We start from the raw sequence: 6,869 nt of genomic DNA, 5'->3' as shown, positions 1-6,869 counted from the left end.
GTATTCCAAGCCAGAAACCTGGGCATCATAACAGTTGAGTTTTGTTTTTAAGGAAAACTAGGTTATGGTTTTGAAAAAATACATGATTATTATAAAGAATTTATACAATAAAGAGAAGAATATAAATGAAAGTAAAAAATATTTTAAAAAAGAAAAAGGAAGAAAAATGTATAAGATGCCAACCTCCGGCCCCCCAAGAAATAACCATTTTCAACTTTAGGTGAATATCATGTCAGACATTCATTTTTTTTTCCATAAACATTTTATTTTAGAATAGTTTTAGATCCACAGAAAAAAAACTTGCGAAGACAGTACAGAGAGTTCCTGTATACTCCTCACTGAGTTTCCTCTGTTGCTAATATCTTATGTTACCATGGTACATTGGTCAAAACTAAGGAGCCAACATTAGTATATTACTAAAAACTACACTCTACAATTTATCCAGAACTTACTACTTTCTTCCTAATGTCCTTTGTCAGCAGAAGGGTCCCATCCTGGATATCACATTACATTTAGTTATCATGTGTCCTTAGCCTCCTCTGCTCTGTGACAGTTTCTCAGACTTTCCTTTGTTTTTTTGACCTTAGCAGTTCCGAGGTTTATTGATCAGATATTTTGTAGAATATTCTTCAATTGGGATTGCCTGACCTTTTTCTCAAAATGAATGGATTTTGTCTATGCTATATCATTACTACACTGTGGTGATTTCTGGAGCTTTGTAGCAATTTTGAATCCAGGAAGCTCTTGTTTCATGAATCAAATTTCTCTTATGATATTAACGGCAGGTTTTGAACATTTTCTTCTTTGTATAATCTGGCTCCTCTAGGTTTCGTTTGTTTGTTTTCCTGCTATTTTTCTTTCACAAAAGAAGCTTTCTTCAGCTGTCTGTTAATCCTTGGTTGTTTGCTCAGCTTTGAAGGTGAAGATAAAAAAATCTGTTCACTTCAGGCAGGGCGGCAGAGTGGGAAGAGTGTGTGTCTGGGCGGAAGAAAGAGGAGGATCTCCAGAGAGGTCTTGAAACCCCCAGGAGTGGAGGCCCCAGCCGTGGAGCCCTGCAGTATATGTGTGGTAACACCATGTCTGTGCCCCTGCTCGGATGCTGCCACTGTGTCTGGAGCTGAGCAAGAAACAGCTGAGGTTATTTTTTTACATGGCCTTGGAGACACAGGGCACAGCTGCGCTGACGCCCTCTCCACCCTCCGGCTCCCTTACGTCAAGTACACCTGTCCCCATGCGCCTCGGACCCCTGCGACACTCAACATGAAGATGGTGATGCCCTCCTGGTTTGACTTGATGGGGCTGAGTCCAGATGCCCCAAAGGACGAGGCTGGCATTAAGAAGGCAGCAGAGACCGTCAAGGCCTTGATTGAGCATGAGATGAAGAATGGGGTCCCTGCCAATCGGATCGTCCTGGGAGGCTTTTCACAGGGTGGAGCCCTGTCCCTCTTCACAGCCCTCACCTGCCCCCGCCCTCTGGCTGGCACTGTGGCCTTGTGCTGTTGGCTGCCTCTGCCCCTACCAGGCCTTCCCCCAGGCAGCCAACGGCAGTGCCAAGGACCTGACCACCCTTCAGTGTCATGGGGACCTGGACCCCAGTGTTCCCGTACGGTTTGGGACCCTGTTAAAGGTACAGTCCAACTTATCAAGATTAGTTAATGTGTGTGTCAGGAAGGTGGGAATTTCCCACTTCCCTTCTTGCTTCTTTTGGCTGGTCTAATAGTTAAATTGACACAAGACAGATGAACAAGAGAAAAAAAATATTTAATTTGTACATATGGAGGTCTCATGGAAATGAGACTTAAGAAGTAGCCAAAGCAGGCAGCTTTTATACTTTTTAGACAGAAACAATAAATTTGTGAGGAACTGACAAGACACAGAAACTTAGGCTTGGGTGCTTGTTTAGTGAAGAATCTAAGCAGAGTTTGGGCTAGGGGTAGTAAATTAGTGAAGAAGTATCAGGGTTTGTTTATACAGGCTTCTTGGTCCTGAATTCCCTGTCTCTAGTGATGAGGCTGTATCTTTGCCTCCTGGTACAGCGAAGGTACCTTTCACATGGGAGATTTATTTCAAGGGAACAGAGGAAGATTAGAGTTCCCTTCTTGCAATGGCTGTTTCCCATGTAACTCTAATTCAAAATAATCAATATGCCACTGAGGCATAATTTGAGGTGGGCTGCCCTGACCCCCAGTATATGCAAGTTACCAGGCTATGGCGCAGAGAAGACATGAAGATGAGTAAGACATATTCCCAGCTCAGCTCTGTAAGCATTTATATCAAATAAAGGAGATACATATACGTGAAAATGCACCAACAACTTGGGAAGTAATTGTAAATGGGATAAGATGGTTTTTTGTTTTTTTATTTTTTTTAAACTTGAATTGCCTTTAGAAGCAATAAGCTTCAATGTAAGTTAAAATCACTGTATGTCAATTGGCTTTACTTCCGGAGGGCACAGAACCTCCCTGGCCTTAGTTTTTATAGTTTTAAAATTGAAATAAAAATGCCTTCTGTAGATGACTTACAGGATATTTGGCAGAGTCAAAGAAAATAGCATAGGTGAACCAGTTTATAAACTTCTGAGTTCTATTGATGTAAGTGATCTTTGTGGTATGAAGAACTCAACTCGAACCCATTTTGCCTCTGTCTTTAAATGAGTCTCAGTAAATTGAAAGTGCTTTATCTTCCCAAATCCCTCGATTATAATTTACATATTATATTTCTTAATGTATTCCTTAATGATGTAAAAGATGTAATTTCATAAAATAGGGTTCAGTCTGTCTAGGTTCAGTACACCGAGGTTCAGAATTTGCTTTCTGAGTAATCTATTTCAATCAGTTTAATAAAGGTTAAAAAAAAGAATTAGTCTTGCTTTAAGACACGCATATACTATGTCAGAGTTAGCTTTATTCTAAGTCAGGCAAAGATTATCAAATTACTGATTTACAAATTTCTTAATTAAATCTTCCAAACGAATCCCTCAAGTTAAATGAACTGACCTTGTGTAAACACAGTAACCTATAAAAAGACTCAGCACAGTTGTCTCTTTGTGAAAGATGCAGTGACGTCAGACCATGATTGTCCCAACTTCAGCTCTTTAAGGGTGGAAGCCATGACAATGAGAACCAGACAGCCTCCCATGCCTTGGAGGAGTGGAAGTCATTTACCTGTCAGTCCCTATTAAACGTGGGACACCCTCCTGCCTTGCCAACATTCTGAAGACCAAGATAGTCCCACTCTTACTTAGGTGAGGGTGTGGGCATCGGATCTGCACAGGTCTCATGCTTTGGCTTGCTGCCGCAAGCAAGACCTTTCCTCTTAAGCAGCTTAGCTTTCCTCCATTTGTGATCCTGGTCTTAAGATGTTATTTCCTTGCTTAGTCAAACAGGACAGGAATTATTTGTCATAAAAGACAATGATCGTGTTTCATTTTTTAGTCCCGAGAAAACCTGCTAAGACTAAAAGCCTGTGCCTTATACAAGAAAAAATCTTAACCCAAGAGGAAAGCTACTCTTGGTTTTGAACGTCTCTATTCTCTCTGCTCAAAGGAGAAACAAGCGTGCCATCATATTGTATACCACACTACTGAACTATTAGGTTTTTCCTGCCGTTTCCTACTTTTGCTTTTTATTGAAATATATATACATATGTATAATGAATATATATTGGTATATATATATATATTCTCACGCCTCTTTGAGGTATGATGTTTCAGAGGTTAGCATATACATATAGCTCATTAAGCTGAATAAATGTGGATTCAGATGAAGAATCATTTGCGTTCCTGGAAGCCCATCCCTTAGAAGCAGGTGCACAACACATGATGAAGAGAAAATGTAATTGTGATGAGGAGGATTGCAGCAGCAGCACGCCAGCTTTTTGACTCATCTGCAGTTGCACCTGTGTGTTTGTAGCTTTTATTTTCGATCTAGGAACTATTCCTTTTCACAGGAGCTGGGTGAGTTTTTAGGAAGGATTGGTTACAAAGGAAGAGGTTAATGTGAGGCTATGATAATAATAGAAGTGAAATAAAATGCACTTGAAGAGGTTTTAAGATATATCTCACAGGAAGTTTTCAATAATAACAACACAGCAAATGATATGATTGTAATAAGAAGCATTGGCTTGAGTGTTGGAGGGCATCAATCACCTGCATTGTCTTGTAAATTGACTAATTTCTCAGAATCTCAGGTCTTTGCAGTTCATCTGATCCCATTAAGGTCCCTTCTTGTTTGAAAATGCTATGAGCTTGAGCTTATGGCAAAGTTCATAGAGCAGGCCCAATTTAGTAGGCAGTGAACTTCCTCACAAATTGAAAGCAATTGGAGGAAGCAGAACTGCAAATGTTAGCCATTATGCCAAAAGAAGATACTTTGTAAAAAAGAAATAATTATGGAACTGAGGGCCTAAGAAAATTGAAGATATACTTGGGATTCAAATTTACACTTCAGGGCAAAATAACAGTCTTTCAAGAGACAGCAATGGGAAGCAAGTTCTGAGGGAGCGCCAAATAAGGCTCTCCGATCCAAAGTGTTTTCCCCATTACTTATCCTTAAAGCTTTATTCTTTTAGATCTTGGAAAGCTGCTATCTTTCTTTAATTTCTCTTAAAACCTTTAAGTGAAAGGAAGCACAGCATGAGCGATTCAGCGAATTCATAGGTTGACATCTAACACTTCGGGGGATTATGTCATGGTTAGCTGAGAATATACCTGGGTTAGAGTAGATGTCTGGAAGAGAGGATTCCTCTGGGAAGGAGAGGTCTCCAGAGGAAGGAAGGGGTGCTCATGGGGCAAGACCTCAGGGGAAGCTGAATTTGCTTTTTGCTTTATATGCGGGGGCGGGGCGGCTGGGGAGAAAGTACTAATTGATCTATCAAAACAAAAACACCACAACTTGAATCCTTCAAGGTGGAATAAAGTACAAATGAAAAGTATAAAAATACTAAAAGTAGTACAAATGAAGATATGTATCGGACTTTTTTTTTTTAAATTAGGAGGAAACTTGCAACAACTGAGAACTACAAGATGGTAGAAATGTTGAGAAACTTTGGTTGTATATGCTTTCGACGTGATCAGATTAAGAGTGTCACCAAGCACTGACATGCGTGCACCTCCCCCTCCTGAGAAGTGCTGAAATACCAGGCAGTGGGCAGAGGATATCTGGACAAACTCCTGCGATGAGACCTAGATGGACCAGGTTAGGGCAGGCTGTGGAACAGGGCTTCACAGAATTTATGTTCATTATCCGTTGTAAGAAAGCAGCATTTAAGAGACCAGACTGCGAGGGAGAGAGAAACAGAAAGATGATTGATTTCAGCAATGAAAATTCAAAATAATAATATTTGGATATTTTTTCAGTTACCTGGAGTATTCTGTTGACAGGATACAATGAGACAGAGCCCCTTCTCCACATACTCTGCTTTGAGAGAGAACCAATTTTCTAGAAGTCAATATGGCGAACGTTTCAGAACTTTATACATATTCATTGATCATTGTCATAGTCATTGTGATTCTAGAAAAAAAAATTAAGGCAGAAATCAAAGATGCACGAAGTGTTATATGAACAAAGACATTTTCTAAGATACTCTTCAAAACTGGAATCTATATCATTTTAGAATTGATTAATATAGCACTGCCCTATGATAGATTAACATTTTAATTCACTATTAAGGGACATAGGAAATACATAGGGAGGAGCAGATATACACAACAGTATAAAGAATATGATGCTAAGTGTTTAAAACAAACAAGATATAAAAGGAGACGAGGAAATATAACAACATGGTAATAGTAGTTATATCTGTGTGGTGTGATCATGAATCATTTTTACTCTTTTTCTGATTCTTTATATTTGAAACTATTTATAATGAACATCAAATTATTTTTTAATCAGAAACAGAAAATAAATATAAAATTTTAAGTGCACACCACACTTTGTGAAATTCCAGAGAAGGCTTCAGCCTTCTGAAACCTCACGTTCTGAGATTTTAGGTTTCAGCCAGATGCCAGACTCTCTGACTGACATTTGGTGAAATGGTTTCTTGGTTTAAAGTTCCTTTGGCCCAAGTCTCAGAAGTTCATGGAACAGATGGCTTCAAATTGAAGGACGGATCTGGTAATAGACAAAGGCAAAGCTGTCCCTCTGTGCTAAGGAAATAGGGCATTGACCAGGAGACATTTCGAGTTCTGACATTTTTTCCAGCTCTTTCATGCAAAGGTTTTTGTTGCTGAACTCTGGCTCACAGAAGGGGTAAAATCAATGTCACAGGAGTTTCTGTAGATAATTTAAACACCTCTGTGATGGTTTCCATTACAGACTCTGGACCACTAGACAAACACAAACGTGGCCTGGAAAGGCAGTTGACACATGTTTCTACAGTATAGGGGGCGATATTCAACTTGAGGTGTCCTTGTCAACTCTGCCTTATAATCCCTTTCACCCTGTGAGTGCACTTGGGGGCAACAGATCCAGGGAGATACCTGCAGGTAGCTGCCGTCACAATTGCTCATAACCCGTGACAAACCCATGAAGCTGTCCAAACTTCTCCCAGTCCTGACGTTCTTCCCAGTGACAATCCTGTAGAAGAAGTAGGAAGAACAATGTGGATGCCCCAAACCCTGAGCTTAATATATCAACTGATAAAGCCAGTAGGAGATCCAGTTGACCTGTGGTGTCTAGGGATTTAACAAACGTGCTGGCACAGAAAAGAAGAAATCTATTACAGTTGTATGATGTCATCCCTTGTCTTCGGCACCACTTTCTCCTTAATCCTTCCCTACAGTGGAGTTAGCAAGGCTAAGCATTGCTCTGCTTTATTTACTATTTATTTTATTATTATAACATATTTATCATGTGGAGGGGGAGGTTTAA

General features: G+C 39.8%; 1 pseudogene; it reads left to right on the top strand.

The window, feature by feature from the left end:
* Window positions 1–957: 957 nt before the first annotated feature.
* LOC137224266 (acyl-protein thioesterase 2 pseudogene) lies at window positions 958–3,491 on the top strand (annotated as a pseudogene).
* The last annotated feature ends 3,378 nt before the right edge of the window (window positions 3,492–6,869 follow it).

Source organism: Pseudorca crassidens, chromosome 5, assembly GCF_039906515.1.
Source record: "Pseudorca crassidens isolate mPseCra1 chromosome 5, mPseCra1.hap1, whole genome shotgun sequence".
Classification (NCBI taxonomy): Eukaryota; Metazoa; Chordata; class Mammalia; order Artiodactyla; family Delphinidae; genus Pseudorca; species Pseudorca crassidens.
This window is presented reverse-complemented; position numbering and strand designations above follow the sequence as displayed.